General features: G+C 40.4%; 1 long non-coding RNA gene across 2 annotated transcripts; it reads left to right on the forward strand.

Annotated features, from left to right (window-relative positions):
- Positions 1-5696: 5696 nt before the first annotated feature.
- On the forward strand, positions 5697-16530 carry LOC133067378 (uncharacterized). 2 transcript variants are annotated; one of them, XR_009695234.1, is made up of 4 exons: positions 5697-5910; positions 6038-6218; positions 15213-15362; positions 15593-16530. It is a non-coding gene; the product is annotated as an uncharacterized LOC133067378 (long non-coding RNA). The 2 variants fall into 2 exon arrangements; XR_009695233.1 differs by lacking the exon at positions 6038-6218.
- The last annotated feature ends 4564 nt before the right edge of the window (positions 16531-21094 follow it).

A 21094-nucleotide genomic window follows, 5' to 3' on the forward strand; every position in this document is an offset into this window, starting at 1 on the left:
TTCATACTGGGTGCAGGATATTCTCTTTGTTAACAACCTCATCTCAGGGAAATGAATGCCAACGAATGTTCAAATTACCATACAATTGCACTCATTTCACATGTTAGCAAGATTATGCTCAAAATCCTTAATGCTATTCTTCAGCAGTACATGAACCAAGAACTTCAGATGTACAATCTGAGTTTAGAAAAGGCAGAGGAACCAGAGACCAAATTACCAACAGCCACTGGATCATAGGAAAAAGCAAGGGAATTAAAAAAAGTCTACTTCTGCTTCATTGACTATGCTAAATCCTTTGACTGTGTGGATCACAAAAAACTGTGGAAATTTCTTAAAGAGATGGGAATACCCAAGAAACCTGTATGCAGGACAAGAAGCAACAGTTAGTACTGCATCTGGAACAATGGACTAGTTCAAATTTGGAAAAGGAGTAGGTCAAGGCTATATATTGTCACCCTGCTTATTTAACTTATGTTTGGAGTACATTAGGTGAAATGCAGGGCTGGATAACTTACAAGTTGGAATCAAGATTGCCAGGAGAAATATCAACAACCTCAGATATGGAGATGATACCACTCTAATGGCAGAAAGCAAAAAGAAGCTAAAGAGCCTCTTGATGAAGGTGCAAGAGGAGAGTGAAAAAGCTGGAGTAAAACTCAACATTCAAAAATGTGAGATTATGGCATCTGGTCCCATCACTTCATGGCAAATAGATGGGGAAAAAGTGGAAACAATGACAGATTTTACTTTCTTGGGCTCCAAAGTCACTGCAGATGGTGACTGCATTCATAAAATTAAAAGACTCTTGATCCTTGGAAGAAATAATATGACAAACCTAGACAGTGTATTAAAAGACAGAAACATTACTTTGCCGACAAAGGTCCCTATAGTCAGAGCTATGGTTTACCCAGTAATCACGTATGAATGTGAACGTTGGACCATAAAGAAGGCTGAGCACTGAAGAATTGATGCTTTTGAACTGTGGTTTTGGATAAGAATCTTGAGAGTCTCTTGGACTGCAAGGTGATTAAATCAGTCAATCCTAAAGGATATCAACCCTGAACATTCCTTGGAAGAACTGATGCTGAAGCTGAAGTTCCAATATTTTGGCCACCTGATGTGAAGAACTGATTCACGGGAGAAGACCCTGATGCTGGGAAAGATTGAGGGCAAGAGGATAAGGAGGTGACAGAGGATAAGATGGTTGGATGGCATCACTGACTCAATGGACAGGAGTTTGAGCAAATTCTGGGAGCTAGCGAAGGACAGGGAAGCCTGACGTGTTGCAGTTCCTGGGATCGTAAAGAGTCAGACATGGCTTAGGGACTGAACAATAGCAAAAGCAGGGAAATTAATTCATCAGTCACTCATATTTCAGACACGTGGGGGAAGTATTTATGTTCTCTAAAAATAGGCTGTCTTGACAGAGGAGTGGGCTTTTCACCTGCTCAGGAGACTAGGAGAAATTACCACCCACTCAGCGAGCAGGAGCATCTCCACACTCCTCTGCTCATGAGCGGAATGCAGAGCCACTCTGGTCCCCGCTCTGTGTCCCTGCTACAGTCGTGCCCATTGCACAGAGTCCCCTCATCTTCTCAGGCTGAACTCCTGTCTGCAGCTTCCGGGAGCAGACTTTCTGGAAGGACAGTGTTGGGCAGAGCAAGTGGGAAGAGATGGAGGTTTTACTGCTGGGCAGTCTGTGAGGTGTGGCCAGGACACTGAATCCTTGTCATTTCATAATTTACAGGCCTGTGTGTATTGTGTCTGGTGCTCAGTTGCTAAGTGGCATCTGACTCTCTGCCATCCTGTGGACTGTAGCTGCCAGGCTCCCCTGTCCGTGGAATTTTCCAGGCAAGAATACTGGAGTGGGGTGCTATTTTCTCCTCCAGGGGATCTTCCTGACCCAGGGATGGAACTCTCATCTCCTCAATTGGCAGGCAGATTCTTTACTGCTGAGCTACTGCAGGCACCCAATTTATAGACACAACTACTCAAATGCAGAGTTTAATAGTTACAGAAGTTTTATGGTCTTGGCAGATGTATTCACCATTGTCACTTCGGGTGGGTCTGGACACCCGCCTGAAGGTGAGCACTGCCTTCCTCCCTGACATCCTAGAGGCCTGCACACTGGGGGCTGGCCCCCTGTGCCCTGGGGGTTCAGCATCTTAATAAAGAGGCCTAGAAATGGAGAGGGAGATGAAAGAAGAAAAATAAATCTTAACGGTGGGGAAATAAAAGTATTCTAGCAGGTTTAATTTCCCTGATGGTAACTGCATCAGCTCTCTAGTTCCAGTCTGATCTCTCATTTCATGTAGTGGGGTCCAGCCTAGTGGGAGTACAGACAGGGCATAGGATTTTTTTTTTTTTTTTTTTTTTTTTTTTTTTTTGCTTACCTGCTTCTCAATCAACTGAAAGCAATTTGAGATAGGAATTGTATCTCATTTTGGTTTTCACATTGCAGACAACCCTTTAAATTTCCAGAATGAATGCTGGAAGCTAGGGATTCCTGAAAATGCACAAGAGTTTAAGACAATCCAGTTGATCTGCTGAGCCAGAGAGTCCTGCCAGCATGATAACTTCAAGTCAAGATTCTCATTTTAGGTGGAGGGTTGGTTCAGTGAGTAGGACTTTGCACTCACATTGCTGGAGGCCCAAGTTCGATCCCTGGTCAGAGAACTGGATCCCACAAGCCTAAGCTAAGACATGGTGCAGACAAAAAACAAACAAAAAGAACAGCTCAGCATCAGATGTGCATTAAAAATGATCCCAGTTTTGGTAAGAACTAACAAAATTCATTTTAACTGGTGAGAAAATCTCTGTAGAGATTTGAAGAAGGCTGTTCTTGAGTTCTGGAGAAGGCACCCCCACTCCAGTACTCTTGCCTGGAAAATCCCACAGATGGAGGAGCCTGGTGGGTTGCAGTCCATGGGGCTGCTAAGAGTTGGGTACGACTGAGCGACTTCACTTTCACTTTTCACTTTCATGCATTGGAGAAGGAAATGGCAACCCACTCCAGTGTTCTTGCCTGGAGAATCCCAGGGACGGGGGAGCCTGGTGGGCTGCCGTCTATGGGGTCACATAGAGTCGGACACGACTGAAGCGACTTAGCAGCAGCAGCAGCAGCAGTTCTTGAGTTCAACTGACTTAGTCAGAACCATTGTTACTGGATTGACAGCACTGCCCTGAGAGCCTGTGTAAGGCGACCTCACAGCTGTCTGCAGCCACAGCGTTTCCATGCCTTAACATGGTTTATGTCAGCAAAGAACAATGTTTTGACTTCTTACCATAATAGAGTCAGACTTTGCATAAAATATACCCTATCCTAGAGGAAAGAACAAGCTATGAAATGACCCCATTAAATCTTCTGCTGGGTTCACTTCACTGGCACAAACAATTGCACAGGGAACTAGATAAACAGGCTGACAGACACTGAGCAAACAGTTCTTTCCATTGAGATTCCTGAATCCCTAATAAATAAACAGAAGACAGATAAATACCACACACATGACTCTGTAATGAAGAGTGTCTGGCTAATATATTAAGCATCTAAACTTGACATTCTAAAAAAACTACTTTGTTGGATTAAAGAAAGAATGTGACAAAAGGTAAAATGATGTTTCAGGAACCAGGTTTCCTAAGTAAGGTCACCTGTCCCTCATGAGGCTGAAGGTGTAAGGATGAGGCTATCATCCAAGTAGGGGCCAGGGCCCCAAAGGAGGCCCCTTCTGGGAGGTTTACCAAGCTCATTGGGTCTTCTCTCTTTACTTACAGATCAGTACTCAGTCCAAGATTCATAGTGACTCCTCCCCCCACCTCTTTGCCCTCATCTCTCTCCCTCTCTCTCTTTTGCCCAAGTCCTTCCTCTCTGGTACACTGGTCCACCAATTTCTAGGTTCCTCAGGATCCCCAAAATATTATTCCATCTCAGAGTGAGACAGTTGGGCCATTTTTGTTAAATCCCTCATGCACTGGTGCCTAGAAGCTGCCTCCATGAAGAAATCTGGGTGATGTCCTGGCTCATCTCATCTGTTTTCGTTATCTCTGTGCTACCTGACATCCAAGATCCACAACTTGTCTCATATTTTGTCCAGTTTTCTAGTTGGAAGGTCAACTCTACCTTTATCAGTAAAAAGAAGTAACAGCAATTTATTTTTTAACTTTACAAATATGACATTTTATGATGGATAGGAGTAATAACCTGCTCATTCAACCACACATTAGATGAGATCTGCCTTAAATGATCAGGTGGCTCAGATATGTAAAGAATCCACCTGAAATGCGGGAGATGGAGGAGACTCTGTCTCATTCCCTGTGTTGGGTAGATCCCCTGGAGGAGGGCATGGCAAGCCACTCTAGTATTCGTGCCTAGAAAATCCCACGGACAGAGGAGCCTGGCAGGCTGTAGTCTCTAGGGCCACAAAGAGACAGACACGACTGAGCGACTGAGCCCAGCACAGGGCACAGGGATCACTCATTCACTTGATCGTTCAGCCACACATTGTTTGAGACCTGACTCAGATACTGTTTCCAACATTATGTAACATTCCAAAATTCCAGCAGCATGTTGGCGTTGTCTTGGGGATGAATAGAGCTAATTCAGGTGAAGGTCTTGGGGAGAGGAGGGAGCACTTTCCATGCAGAGGGGTCCTTTTCTGACCCATGGGAATCATGGAGACATATGTAGAGAAGAACCCTCTGACTATTCCTCCTAAAAATTGTTAACTGGCATTATTTGCAAAGCTAATGATACTATACCACACAAAAAATAATGGATGTAATAATGGAACGTTTCTCAAAGCATGTTTGTGTTTAGGGCTCTCCTCTTAGAGTCCTGCCCCATTCTCCTCTGTGTACCCCACAAACTCTCATCAGGAGGACTAGGTCAGGAATAGGTCAGGATGAGGAGAGTGAAAAAGCTGGCTTTAAACTAAGCATTCAAAAACTAAGATCATGGCATCCAGTCCCATCACTTCATGGCAAATAGATGGGAAAACAATGGAAACAGTGACAGAATTTATTTTCTAGGGCTCCAAAATCACTGCGAATGGTGACTGCAGCCATGAAATTAAAAGACACTTCCACCTTGGAAGAAAAGCTATGACCAACCTAGACAGCATATTTAAAAAGCAGAGACATTACTTTGCTGATAAAGGCCCATATAGTCAAACCTATGGTTTTTCCTGTAGTCATGTATGGATGTGAGAGTTTGACCAAAAAAGAAAGCTGAGTGCCGAAGAATTGATGCTTTTGAACTATAGTGTTCAAAAGAGAACCCCTTGGCTCTTGAGAGCCCCTTGGACTGCAAGGAGATCAAACCAGTCAGTCCTGAAAGAAATCAGCTCTGAATATTCACTGGAAGGACTGATGTTGAAGTTGAAGCTCCAATACTTTGGCCACCTGATGCGAAGAGCCGACTCATTAGAATAGACCCTGATGCTGGGAAATATTGAAGGCAGGAGGAGAAAAGGACGAAAGAAGATGAGATGGTTGGATGGCATCACCGACTCAGTGGACATGGGTCTGAGCAAGCTCCGGGAGCTGGTGCTGGACAGGGAAGCCTGGCCTGCTGCTGTCCATGGAGTTGCAAAGAGTTGGACACGACTGAGCTACTGAACTGAACTGAGGTCAGATATGACTGTGGTGTAATCTTTAAGATCACCACCAGAGGGCGGGGCTTCCTTCAAATGTGATTCCTTTTTGTATTCGAGAGCTGGTTTGACTCACCTACTCTGTAGCCACAAGACAGATGACTGCTGCTGTGCAGAAAGGGGTCCCCATTTTCTGACTGAGGAGCTTCTGTAACATCCAGCTGAGACTACCTTTGATAGATTTGATGTTTCTAGGGAACAAGGACTGTTGCCAGAATGTTTTCTGCCGCTCACTCAGTTCTGGTCATCTTCTTAATACTTGGTAAGTAGCATTTTATCCTAAAATGATTTCTCATTTTCCTGTGATAACAGGTCAGTTTTACTTTTCTTCTCTGGCTGAAAACTCTCCTCCTGTACATTTCTACTATAACAAAGTGATTCTCTTGTAGGAGGCACCAGTGGTGACTCAGTGAACCAAACAGAAGGCCAGTGACTGTCTTAGAGGGGGCTCTCATGACCCTGAACTGCACTTACCAGGCCACGTATACAACTTCCTATCTTTTCTGGTACCTCCAGCATCTCAACAAAGCTCCTCAACTCCTCCTGAAGGGTTTAACAGCAGACAAGAAGGTAGAGCATGAAGATTTTCAGGCCACTCTTGTTAAGAGTGACAGCTCCTTCCACCTGCAGAAACAGGCAGTGCAAGCATCAGACTCGGCTGTGTACTACTGTGCTCTGAGGGACACAGTGATGGAGGGCTGCAGGGGGAGCTGAGCGCAAACCCAAGGGGAGAAGGAGGCTGAAGTCAGGAAGAGGTATATTCTCTCCTTGATCAGAGTTTAGTTTACATTTAGAGTTTTTCAGGAAAACCAATCAAGCTCAGGTCTAATCCTTGAAACTCAAGGGGTTGGGAATTGCTCTACAGGATAATAGGGTGGATGTCAGTCTTAAAGAAGACCCAAGTTCAATCCTCAGAATCACCCCTGTTCATCCAGAAAGATTCCTCTCTTCTCTAGACAGACTTTCAAAAAAAAATCTATTTTTCTCATAATGTCAGATAGATGTTAGATGTCACAAAATTAGTAGTTCATTTAGAGAAAAGAAATAGATGATTAAAAGCTGCATCACCTAAATCACAATCGTAAACCAACACAGAGGTACCAGGCAAATCACATAGCAGTCTGCGTGTGGCTGAGACTTAAGACTATTGAGATGCTGTTGCAGTGAGTCTTTGAACTGGAGCTGCTGCAGCCGTGGGATGAAAAAGCGTTTGTGACTTTTGAGTGGCCATGTTTCTTTTATCACTTATTTGTTTCTTTTATTTTTGGTTCAGCTGGGTCTTTGTTACTGAACTTGGGCTCTCTCCAGTTGCAGCGAGTGGCGGTTGCTCGTCATTGTGGTGCACGGGCTTCGCACTGCGGCGTCTCCTCTTGGTGCAGAGCGCGGGCTCCCGCTGCACCGGCTTCAGTAGTGGCGGCACGCAGCCTCTAGGGCTGCATTTTTGATGTAAGGAAATAAGGATGCTTGGTCTGGTGAGCTTGTACTCGTTTTGGCTATAGGGTGGATATCTAAAAGCAAGATTATTTTAGCACACATTATTGATTCCTGTTAGACACATACAGCTGGACAAATTTTGTCCACCAGGAAGCTTGCTGTGATTGCATTAAACAGAGAAGGAACTTTTAAAAATTTTTATTTATTTTTATTTTTTTCCATTTATTCTTATTAGTTGGAGGCTAATTACTTTACAATATTGTAGTGGTTTTTGCCATACATTGACATGAATCAACCATGGATTTACATGTGTTCCCCATCCTGATGCCCCCTCCCGCCTCCTTCTCCATCCCATCCCTCTGGGTCTTCCCAGTGCACCAGCCATGAGCACTTGTCTCATGCATCCAACCTGGGCTGGTGATCTGTTTCACCCTTCATAGTATACTTGTTTCAATGCTGTTCTCTCAGAACGTCCCACCCTCGCCTTCTCCCACAGGGTCTAAAAGTCTGTTCTGTACATCTGTGTCTCTTTTTCTGTTTTGCATATAAGGTTATTGTTACCATCTTTTTAAATTCCATATATATGCATTAGTATACTGTATTGGTCTTTATCTTTCTGGATTACTTCACTCTGTATAATGGGCTCTGGTTTTATCCATCTCATTAGAACTGATTCAAATGTATTCTTTTTAATGGCTGAGTAATATTCCATTGTGTATATGTACCATAGCTTTCTTATCCATTTGTCTGCTGATGGGCATCTAGGTTGCTTCCATGTCCTGGCTATTATAAACAGTGCTGCGATGAACATTGTGGTGCACGTGTCTCTTTCAGATCTGGTTTCCTCGGTGTGTATGCCCCGGAGTGGGATTGCTAGGTCATATGGCAGTTCTATTTCCAGTTTTTTAAGGACTCTCCACACTGTTCTCCATAGAAGCTGTACTAGTTTGCATTCCCACCAACAGTGTAAGAGGGTTCCGTTTTCTCCACACCGTCTCCAGCATTTATTGCTTGTAGACATTTGGATAGCAGACATTCTGACTGGTGTGTAATGGTACCTCATTGAGGTTTTGATTTGCATTTCTCTGATAGTGAGTGATGTTGAGCATCTTTTCATGTGTTTGTTAGCCATCTGTATGTCTTCTTTGGAGAAATGTCTGTTTAGATCTTTGGCCCATTTTTTGATTGGGTCATTTATTTTTCTGGAATTGAGCTGCAGGAGCTGCTTCTATATTTTTGAGATTAATCCTTTGTCTGTTGCTTCATTTGCTATTATTTTCTCCCATTCTGAAGGCTGTCTTGTCACCTTGCTTATAGTTTCCTTTGTTGTGCAAAAGCTTTTAAGTTTCATTAGGTCCCATTTGTTTATTTTTTGCTTTTATTTCCAGTATTCTGGGAGGTGGGTCATAGAGGATCTTGCTGTGATTTATGTCGGAGAGTGTTTTGCCTATGTTCTCCTCTAGGAGTTTTATAGTTTCTGGTCTTACATTTAGATCTTTAATCCATTTTGAGTTTATTTTTGTGTATGGTGTTAGAAAGTGTTCTAGTTTCATTCTTTTACAAGTGGTTGGCAGTTTTTCCAGCACCACTTGTTAAAGAGGTTGTCTTTTTTCCATTGTATATCCTTGCCTCCTTTGTGGAAGATAAGGTGTCCATACATACGTGGATTTATCTCTGGGCTTTCTATTTTGTTCCATTGACCTATGTTTCTGTCTTTGTGCCAGTACCATACTCTCTTGATGACTGTGGCTTTGTAGTAGAGCCTGAAGTCAGGCAGGTTGATTCCTCCAGTTCCATTCTTCTTTCTCAAGATTGTTTTGGCTATTTGAGGTTTTTTTGTATTTCCATACAAATTGTGAAATTATTTGTTATAGTTCTGTGAAGAATACCATTGGTAGCTTCATAGGGATTGCATTGAATCTATAGATTGCTTTGGATAGTATTCACAATATTGATTCCTCCAATCCATGAACATGGTCTATTTCTCTATCTATTTGTGTCCTCTTTGATTTCTTTCATCAGTGTTTTATAGTTTTCTATGTATAGCTCTTTTGTTTCTTTAGGTAGATATACTCCTAAGTATTTTATTCTTTTCGTTGCAATGGTGAGTGGTATTATTTGCTTAATTTCTCTTTCTGTTTTCTCATTGTTAGTGTATAGGATTGCAAGGGATTTCTGTGTGTTAATTTTATATCCTGCAACTTTACTATATTCATTGACTACCTCTAGTAATTTTCTGGTAGAGTCTTTAGGGTTTTCTATGTAGAGGCTCATGTCATCTGCAAACAGTGAAAGTTTCACTTTTTATTTTCTTATCTGGATTCCTTTTATTTCTTTTTCTTCTCTGATTGCTGTGGCCAAAACTTCCAAAACTATGTTGAATAGTAGTGTTTAGCCAAAACTTCCAAAACTATGTTGAATAGTAGTGGGCACCCTTGTCTTGTTCCTGATTTTAGGGGAAATGCTTTCAATTTTTCACCATTGAGGATAATGTTTGCTGTGGGTTTGTTATATTTATTTGTCATATTTATTATGTTGAGGTATGTTCCTTCTATTCTTGCTTTCTGGAGAGTTTTTATCATAAATGGATGTTGAATTTTGTCAAAGAGATCATACATCATGACCAAGTGGGCTTTATCCCAGGAATGCAAGGATTCTTTAATATCCACAAATCAATCAATGTAATACACCACATTAACAAATTGAAAGATAAAAACCATATGATTATCTCAATAGATGTAGAAAAAAACTTTGACAAAATCCATGAGTTCTCATGTACTGCAGGTTGTCTTCAAAGCCTAAGACAAAAGGGATGTTGCAATTAATATGCTTTTATGTATCTACATCTATATCTATAATTATGTATTGTATTTTTAAGTAATTCAGTCATGTCTGACTCTTTGTGACCCAATGGACTACAGAACACCAGGCTTCCCTGTCCATCACTATCTCTCAGAGCTTGCTCAAACTCATGTCCATTGAGTCAGTGATGCCATACAACTATCATCCTCTGTCATCCCCTTCTCCTCCTCCAATCTCTCCCAGCATCAGGGTCTTTTCCAATGAGTCAGTCCCTTGCATCAGGTGGCCAAAGGATTGGAGCTTCAGCTTCAGCATCAATCCTTCCAATGAATATTCAGGACTGATTTCCTTCAGGATTGACTGGTTTGATCTCCTTGTAGTCCAAGGTATTCTCAAGAGTTTTCTCCAACACCACAGTTCAAAAGCATCAATCCTTTGGCACTCAGCCTTCTTTATGGTCCAACTCTCACATCCACACATGACTACTGGAAAAATCATAGCTTTGATTATATGGACCTTTGTTGGCAAAGTAATGTCTCTGTTATGATATAACTCTGAGCTCCTTACAGTCAGGAAAAGTGAATGCATTGTACATTACACAATACATAGCACATAGAGGTTGCATATTAAATATTGGTTGACTGAAGAAGAAGAATTAATTCATAAAATCAACAGACACAGAGCTTCTGCACTTTGGATGCTGTTAGGTAATTGTGGATCTATTTTTTCTTGTAGTTCATTTCTCATCACCATAAGAATACTTCTGTTTATATATGTCATAAGTTCCCTTTCTGTTTGAACAGATTTTCTTCATATGGTACTATTTTCAGGCTTGCAATTAAATTAAATGGTCTCCCTCCTGTTGACATAGACAGAGCCATCTTAATCACCTGAGTGAGTCTATAGTAAGGTATATCGACTTGTTCTCTTGTAAACTTGGAAGTCCCTCTTATCAGTGATTCTTCTAGGTTTCAGCCAATGTTAATGTACCCCTCTATTATCTCTTTCTTGCTTTCATTTCTAGACTTTTTAATCTTCTAATTTTAGCCTCAAATATTTATTTGCTGTGGCTAAAGATATGGATCCTATTAAGCTAAGGATGGTAGTGAGCAAGGAGGGAGCAATGGTCCAGACTGAAAGAAAGTCACAGTTACCTTAGTTCTCTTTGAGTCCCAATACTTTAACTTTCCGTCCTAATTTCTAGGGTTCAAAGGAAATGACCTTTGTATAACAGGTAGTCTCCATGCACTAGATTTTGCCCATGAGTACAATTGGATGGTGTCAAACTATCTGTTTCTATTTATCTTTACCATTGCCATGACTTGTGCTGCTTCTTTGTATATTTTTGCTTTCAAATCTAAAGACCTAGTTTAGGGATAAATACTCCTGTCATTGTGAGTCCTAGCCTAAGACAAGAAAAGTGCCTTGTCTGTTTTTCTAGTTTCTGTTTTCAAGGGCTGACTTATTTTGATCAAGAACAGTTTTAAGCTCCTGGATTCACAACCCTTAAGAAAATTTTTAGAAAGTGTTATCCTCAATTGTAAAAAATTGGTATTTAAAAGACTCTGCCCTGGGACAGTAGTAAGAAGAATGACTACATCCTTGGAGAAATGAGCTGTTTGACCTTGGAATGCTGACTGTGAAGAAAGGTCAATGGAAGCCTGTAATTTTAGCAAAAAGTAATAACAGAAAGTGGGAAGTTTCATTCTTGGGACAATTTGTAAAGAATATTCTCCTCTTCAAGAAACACATGCTCAATTATAGGAAAGGAGTTACAGACAAGTAAGGAGATTCTGACATTTAGCTCAGTTTGATGACTTAAAGATTGATAGGCACTTTTCTCAGAGCACTTTAAAGTTTAAAGAAATGTGAATGTTAGAAGAGATTACAGTTATCTTCAATCATAAGACAGATGTAACCATTTTCTGAATCTATACTAGAAAGCATTACCCTGTAATACATGATAGAGGATTTCAGAGGCGATGAATTGAGAAGGGCTTGGATTTTTACTACAATTTTAACTTTACTCTTTAGGTAGAGAAATCACACTAAGTATAAAAGGGGAAAGTCGCAGGCTCAAAGAACAAATTTTTTTTTTCACTCCCCTATGAGAAGTCTTCAATCCACGCTTTGGTTATGTTGCTTTGAAGTAGTTACTTGATAACAGCAAATAAGTAAAGCCTGAAAGAAAGATGATGACACAGCCCTTTAAAAAATATTTTAAAAATATATACATTATAAAAGTTAGCTCAAAATGGATCATGGACTTAAATGAAAAATACAAAATTATGGAACTCTAAAAAAAAAATAAGAGAAAAACTTCAGGCTTGCAGCTAAGTAAATCTTAGATTTGACACTGAAAGCATGATACACTCACTCACACATGCACACACCAAACTGAATCAAAATTAAAAACCTTTCCTCTGTAAAAGACCCTGTTAAAAATATGAAATGATAAGTTACAAAACTGGAGGTAAAAGTGAAAGTTGCTCAGTTTTGTCCAACTCTTTGCGACCTCTTGGACTATACCGTCCATGGAATTTTCCAGGCCAGAATACTGAAATGGGTAGCCTTTCCCTTCTCCAGTGAATCTTCCCAACCCAGGGATTGAACCTAGGTCTCCTGCATTGCAGGTGGATTCTTTACCAACTGAGCTATGAGGGGAGAAAATGGGCAATGGTTTTGAACAGGTGTTTCACCAAAGAGGGGATATACAGATTGCAAATTAGCACCTGAAAAGATGTTCAACAATATTAGCCATCAGAGAAGTGCAAATTAAAGCCATAATGAAGTATCACTACACAAATCTCAGTGGGGCTAAAATAAAGAATGGTGATAACACTAAATTCTGGCAAACATGTGGGAAAAACTCAATCACTCACAAATTTCTGATGAAGGTCTAAAATGATATGGGCATTCTGGAAAATAGCTTGGCAGTTTCTCATAAAACTAAGCATGCAGTCACACATTTGGACACTTATTCTAAATAAATAAAAGATTTTATTCACATAAAAACTTGTACCTGAATATTCATAATAATTTATTCACAGCAGCCGAAACATGGAAACAACTGCGTCCCTCATTGTGTTACTGGTTAAGCAAACTGTGGAACATCTACACCGTGGAATACTCTTCAGAAATAAAAAAGACCAACAAGTTGAATACATACAGTAACTTGGATAGATCTCATGATTTTACTACTTATGCTAAGTGAAAAAAAATCTCATTGGCTGCTTCTATATAATTCCGTTTCTAGGACATTGTTGTTGTTTAGTCGATAAACCAGGCCTGATTCCTTGCAATCCCATGGACTCCCACCAGGCTCCTCTCTCCGTGAGATTTCCCAGACAAGAATACTGGAGTGAGTTGCCGTTTCTTTCTCCAGAGACTCTTCCTGACCCAAGGATTAAAACTGCATTTCCCGCAGGCAGATTCTTTTACCATTGAGCCACCAGGGAAGCCACTCTATGACATTCCTAAACAACAAAATTGTATGGATGAAGAACAGATGAGTGATTGTCTGGGGTTAATGATTAGGGAAGGTGGTCAGTGTGGCTACAAAGGTGTGCATAGCCTAGGGAAACCTTGTTATGATGAAGCAGTTGTGCATCTTGGATGTGGTGATGAACCTATACATGTGATATACAGGAATACATGAATTTGTACATGTGTAAAATTGAAGAGAGCTACACACACACACACACACACACACACACACACACACACATCTGCATTCAAAACTAAGGAAATCTAAAAATTGAAACGTGTAGACTTTACTAATGTCAATTTCCTGGTTTAGATACCATGGAGGAGACCGGGTAAAGAGTACACAGAGCCCCCTTGTACATTTTTGGAAACTTCCATGACTCTATAGTGATTTAAAAATGAAAGTATTTTAAAAAATGACATACAATTTTCATAAAGTTCACAAATGTAAATCGTCTCTTGAGCTTCGTTACACATCACTCATCCATCTCCTGGATTCATTTAGTGTCTGTTCTACGAAGAGCTCCTGTATTTATCTTGCAGTTATCTTTCTCATGTTCTTTCTGAGATACACATTCAGAAACAAAGAAAAGCTGCCTTCTAAATATGATTGTAAGAGAGCTTGCTAAGTGTGGGTAAAATGAATTATATCAAAGGATGCTAAAATGGATATAAGTTAGTTCAATGACTTTTAAATCACTGAGGAATTACCAAATTTTCAAATAAAAAGTCTAAGAACAAGAAACTCCAAACACTGTTAGTGTAAGAACTTCTGTGCTGCTTATTCTTTCTTGTCACTGAGTGGGTGAAGGATAAAGTGACATCAAAACAGTGCAGCTGAGAGCTGATGCTCTTTTTCCGCATTGAAGCTAATGGGGTTGGGGCAGAGTGTGCTGTTCAGACAAGTCTTAAGAGAGCTCCTATAAATGGTGGTCAACTCCACAACATAGACACATGTTCAGTGACGAAATCCAATGGGGTGTCATAGAACCAAGCAAATTAAACAAGGCTAGTTTTGCTATACTTATCTTCTGCTACCCACTCTGCCCTGTGACTTTCTGACCTGTCTGATGTCTATATCGGAGAGCTCTTCTTTCCCTCTGCCATGATCGCTCATTCTATCCTCCTAAGATCTATCAAGTTCTTGACCCTGAGTTTTAGTTATGCTTGGTCCCTGAAGCCAGGCATAAAATTACTTGAAGAAATGGATTTCTTAACTTATATTCCCAATTCTCTGTCAAAGAGTTTTCCAGACAGATGCACAACTATTCTATCCCTCTGCTTCTCTCAGCACTCTGGTCTCTTTGAGGTCTCCCCTGCTGAGACTCTTGTGTACCATAGAGGGAAACACAGTCCATTACACCAATGTTGCTGCTACTAAGCCCCTTCAGTCGCATCCGACTCTGTGCAACCCCCTGGACTGTAGCCTGCCAAGTTGTACTCTCCAGACAAGAGTACTGGAGTAGACGGCCATGTCCTCCTCCAGGACACCTTTCCGACCCAGGGATTGAACCCATGTCTCTTACATCTCTTGCACTGGCAGATGGGGTCTTTACCAGTAGTGCCAGTTAAGAAGCCCCATTACACTGATGCTTGGGCTCATCTCCTATAACCCTGGGTAGCAGTTTACCTTTAAAGTACATTCAAGGAACAATGATATGATTAAAATTGCAGGCAGAGAAGGCTTTTCTGATTACTTTAGACCTCCTATGTACTGTGCCCACCAACATAAAAGATGTCCTTCCCTCAATATTTGTGTTTGTAGGTGGCATAGTTGTCCAGTGAGATGTTTGTGTTTGTGACCACCAGGAGGAAGTGATTCCATTCCTTTCATTTTTCCAGTGTCTTAAAAGTCAAAAGCATGAAGCTACTTGAGGATTTGCTCGTGATTGGCTGAGCCCAGCAGAAAGGCTTTGTGCATTAGAGAAGAACTAAGACACAGAGGCAGCTCCTCAGGGGAGAAGATTTGGAATCATTAAAATTGCATCAAAGGTGAGGTGGCAGGATGGAGAACATGCTGGAATGTACATTCTTAGTCTTGTGGGTTCAGCTTGGATGTAAGTTTCTAGTTAAGAGGTGAGAACTTAGGGGCACATTTTTCCAAAGACGGGGAGGAGAGAGAGAGGAGTCTAGACACTGCTCATCCCAGGCTTTGTGTTGGGATTTTAAGCACTGCTGAACTGAAAGCTTTGCGCTGTTTCTGACTTTGTTCTCCTGAACAGGGCTGCGTGGAGAAGACTGAGTGGAGCAGAGTACTCAGACCCTGAGAACCCAGGAGGGGGGCAGTCTCAGCCTCAACTGCAGCCACACCGTCAGCGGCTTCAGAGGGCTACAGTGGTATAGACAAGACCCCGGGAAGGGCCCTGAACTCCTCTTCCTTCTTTACTCAGCTGGGGATGAAAAGCAGAAAGACTGAGAGCCACCTTGTTAAAGAAGGGAAGTTCTCTGCACATCGAAGCCCCCAAACCTGAAGACTCAGCCACTTACCTCTGCGCTGTGCAGACACAGTGCTCCCCAGGCACCTGCAGACTGTACCCAAACCCTGAGGCTGCGGCTCTAGAATAAGGGTATCTTTGGTGTTTTCCTGCCTCCTGAGCACCCAGAGCCTCTTCCCAAGTGGTCCTATGGAGAACGAACTCTTGTGACGCAGCCAGACAGCAGAGATTACTGGGCATTCTGCCCAGGATCCTAGACAGTCCCCCACATGTGTCCATGAACCAGGCTGCTCTTTTAAACAGCCCAGAGCTTCCCCCGTGTAGATTCAAAAGGGATAGTGGTGGTATTGGAGTCTTGGTTTCCAGTCTTGGGCCCCTTGAAAAGATGCCACAGGAATGCACCTTCTTCCCTGAAATAAATTTTTTGGCATTCTCTTATAATAATCTGGCCACAAGTCTGTAAGAGAATTTTTCCCATTTTAGTATATTCTCAAAGGTCATGTCTCCACCAGCGATATTACTAAATTTTTCTTCTCCTTAATAATCAAGTTAGTTGACTGTCTAGACTTACTGTCTCCATTTCCTCAAGTCCCAGTCCTCTTCTCCTTGAACCTGACTTCTGTGAGCATTACTCTGAGAGAAGCTCTCACTTAAACCAGTGGCTTTGGTGGTGATAAAGCCAATGATTATTTTTCAACCTCGTCTCATCTGAGATTCTCACTTTCTCATCCTTTTTAAAAATAAAATTTTTTAATCAAAATAATGCTCTCATTTATTTACAAAATCAAATAGCACTCTCTTTTTCTTCCCACTCTTCCACATAGTCTATTTTTGCCTCCCCAGAGGAACCACTTTTTATTCTCAGGTGATGACACTGACATTTATCTCCATATTCAAAATGCTTCTTGGCTTTCTCTTCTCTCTCTCTCTGTAACTGAGGTACAACACATATAAGAAAGTGTACAAAACGGAAGCTTAGAACTCAATGAAATTTTACACTTGTTAATATCTACATGCATAGTGTATATTATCTCTGGTTTTCTTCACTCAATATCTTTGCAATTCACTGGTGTCACTTTGTGTATGTCTTGTTTGTTCTTTTTTTAATTGATGCGTAGAGTTCCTCTACAAGAATATCTAACAATTTAATTATCCATCCTCCCAGAAGAAGATATTTGGGTTGTTTGGATTGATTACAGTTTTGTGCTATTGTGGAAAAAGCTGTGTGTGAGGGAAAAACACCAGATTTTTTTCCTTCTTGTGTAGGGAAAAACCCAGTTCTGCCCTATTATGTCCTTCTTTCCTATGAGTCTCCTTTACTACTCACACAAAACATTTCTGGTCAACAAATGTGTTTTTTCCCATATCAAGCAATTCTCTGCAATCCCACCTGAGTATCCTATCATTCCAGTCAGTTCTGACAATTTCTACATGAAAAAAGCATGCCAGTCACAAGCCCAAGTGATCAACTGTGCTTCTGAACAAAAGACTGTAGATAGAAGATTCCCAAAACAAGATAAAACAAAACAAAACCCTGGGCTCAATTAATTTGCTAGAGTGACTCACAGAACTAGGAGAAATATTTCACTTACTTTTACCTGTTTATTATAAAAGGCTATGATAAAGGGTGCAGATGAATATCCAGATGGAAGAGACGTGTAGGGTCAGGTCTGTGAGAGGAACTGTGGAGCTTCCCTGTCCTCTCCAGGGACCACTCGCCCAGCACCTCTGTGTGTTCACCGACGGAAAGCTCCTCAGTAGGTCTGGGGTCTGGGCAGTGGTCCTACAAGATGACTCCCCAGCCCACCTGGCGTTCTGCATTTTCATTTTAACTGCACCCCACAAATGATGTAGCAAGTCCTATTTAACTGGCTAAGATCACCTATAAAATGTTGAATAGAATTCTTCTTATTCCCAAACTCAGAGGTAAAGCATTCAATATTTCACTGTGCCTATTAATTATAGTGTTTTTGATAAATATTCTTTATTTATTTAAATTGATTTTTAAATGTGAAACCAACTTTAATTTCTAGAGTTAAATGCTTTTAGGAATGTTGTTTTGTCCTTTTTACATAATGAAACATTGATTTGCTATTATTTTATTGAGCACTTCCCCCCATTTTCCTGAATGATACTAGTATTCAACTTTTTCTTTTCTATGTTAATGTCAGATTTTGGTATCAAGATTGTAATGGTTCATTAGGTAACTTTCAATTTGTGGCTTCTTTTCTACCTATAGAAGAATTTGTGTAGGGTTTTTAATGATTTAGAAACAATTTTCAGAAAGTTCACTATAGTGAGGCCATGTAGCATAGCCTTATGGGAGAAACTTGATATTCCTTAAATTATGGATTCAGTTAGTTTAACAGATAAAGGGTTCTTTATATATTTATTTTTCTTTTATGACAGTTGATAAATTGTGTTTTCTTTCTGCTCTTGTTTTATTATTTGCTACCTTTACTTTTTTTTATTTTAACTTGTTACTTTTTCTAGTTCTTTGAGTTGAAACTTTGCCTATTAACTCTCAACATTTCTTCTTTCCTGACAAATATAATTTAAATTCATAAATTTGTCTCTAATTACAAATATTCCTTGACTTAAAATTGTGTTATGTACCAAAAAACTTATCATAAGCTGATAATATCTTTAGTCAAAAGTTCATTTAATACACCTGAACTCTGAACATCATAGCTCAGCCTAGCCTAATGTAAACATGCTCAGAATGCTTATATTAGCCAACAGTTGGGCAAAATTATCTAATTCAAAGCCTATCTTGTAATTTGATGCTGACTACCACATATAATTTATTTGGCACTGTACTGAAAATGAAAAACTGAGTGGTTGTCTAGGTTCAGAAGGGTTGTGTGTTGGTTGTTTACCTTTGCAGTCGAGTAAGTGACTGGGAGCTGCAGCTCACTACTGATGTTCAGCATTAAAAGACAGCATCATGCTAGCCCATGAAAAGATCAAAATTCAAAATTAGAAGTGCAGTTTCTACTGAATCCATATTATTTTTGTACCATCGTAAAGTTGGAAAACCATAAGTCAGGGACTTTCTCTACTGCCTTTGCTGCTTCTTATATGTTTTGATATGTCATATATTCATTATTATTCAGCTAAAATATTTCCATTTGAAGCGGGGATTTAATATCCTATGGTGATATTGTCAGGGACCTAAGAATGGCCAAATCCTGCCCTGCTCACAACAGGGAAGATTCCTGAAGATGTTGTATATATTAGCTTAATACAAATAGAAGGTGAAGAAGGACTTTTAGCTGACCCCTGGACCTAATTTCCTCCAGGACCTAATATCACTGGTCCTCTGATTACCTTTAGGAAAGGTAAGTTTGAGGTTCATGCCTACGTAGAGTTTCCTACTTCCTTCTGAACCCAGAATAGCAAGCTGAGAATTCCTATAAGGATGAGGTGGAAAGAGAGGACACATCTCAAATTGGCCAAGAGTTGATTTACTTTTCAGGCATCTGGGCTGAAATAGAAAGAAGAGGCAGCCCATCCCAGGGCACTAAATTAGCCCTCTATAGAAATGCATTTATCACTGGTAGGCAAAGACTTCAAAATGCAGGAGATATAAGCAGAATAAGTGGACCCTGGAGCCCTGTGTTTAAGTTAGACTGAGAACTGATCTCCTGGGCTTCTCTGGGGGCTCAGATGGTAAAGAATCCGCCTGCAGTGCAGGAGACACGGGCTCAACCCCTGGGCCAAGAAGATCCCTGGAGAGGGGATTGGCTCCTCACTCTAGTATGCTTGCTTGGAGAATTCCATGGACAGAGGAACCCGGCAGGATACCGTCCATGGGATCACAAAGAGTTGGAGATGAATGAACGACTTGCATTTTCACTTTTTTTTCAATCTCCCACTCATAAACGGATTCTGAATGACAGAATCAGCCCTCCTCACTCCTCCTTTGTGGGTAGAAGAAGAGGGGGGTTTACAAAGAAGGGAAGAAGAAGTGGAAGCTTCCTGATTCAAGGAGAGGTATTCTTATCCATACCTCCTGGTTTTGTTCAGTTTTGATCTTTTGGGTTTTTAGCTTTATAGTCTGCCCAATATCTTCAGTGGAATAGATCCGAGTATTATCATGAGATTCTTGTTTCTACCTGCTCTTTTTGTCATTCTCATCTTCAACACTAGAGTCTTTATTATCATTTATTGAACCACTACCATATGCCAGGTCCATTGCTCAGCACTTTAGATACTCCTTCTGTAATCTAAAACCCACAAAGTAATATTAATCTATCCTCAGGAAAGGAAACTGAGCCTTAAACATGTTTAAAGATGAAGGGATTTCTGAGATAAATGCTGCAGGCAACATAAAATGAGAATTAAAAAATAAAAACTCCAGAGTCAAACAGTTCAAAAATATTTCTGCTATACAGCAGAAAGTAACATAACATTGTAAATCAGCTATACTCCAACAAGAATTAATTTAAAATGTAAATAACCAGTTTGAATAAGTCCAAAAAATCTTTGCAACTCAGAAATAAGTCTACTTATTTTGATACCAGTATAGTATATTATAATACAGATATATCATAGCATATTGAATATTTGTATTGAAGGATATTTAAATATCCTTGCTGCATACAATATGTAATTTTATAATGTATTTATAAGGCTATTTCTTAAAATATTCTCAGACAAGTGGAATTTCTGGCCAATGATATGTGAATAGCCCCTATGAATCTTATTTAGCTTATACTTCATTATAGGAAGTGAAAGTTCCTATTTCCTGATTTATCACACACATTAAATGTGAATATTAATGATTCTTAACTCTTTTTGCAACCTGATGGCTGAGAAATGATAGAAAGGGATTTTCAAGAAAGTGTGAATTAAAGAAAAGAATTCTTAAGGGCTGAAGTGGCAAGAGGAGGGAGCAGTTACAGGAATGTGAAGAGGTTCAGCTGCAGCTGTGCAGTAAAACTTACAATTTCTTCTTTTCTAACATAAGCATTTAGGCTTACATTTCTCTCTAGGTACCTGTGTGTATGAGTTACTCAGTAGTGTCTGAGTCTTTGCCACCCCATGGACTGTAGCCCACCAGGCTCCTCTCTCCATGGAATTTTCCAGGCAAGGATACTGGAGTGGGTTGTCATTCCTATCTCCAGGGGATCTTCCCCATCCAGGGATCGAACTTGGGTCTCCTGCATTGCAGGCAGATTCTTTACTGTTTGAGCCATCAGAGAAGCCCCTCTAGGTACATACTTAGCCACATTCCGCAAATCTGATGTGTTAAAAATTTTTTCCTTAGGAGGAGGGAAAGAGACA

This window comes from Dama dama, chromosome 12 (assembly GCF_033118175.1).
Source record: "Dama dama isolate Ldn47 chromosome 12, ASM3311817v1, whole genome shotgun sequence".
NCBI classification, from domain to species: domain Eukaryota; kingdom Metazoa; phylum Chordata; class Mammalia; order Artiodactyla; family Cervidae; genus Dama; species Dama dama.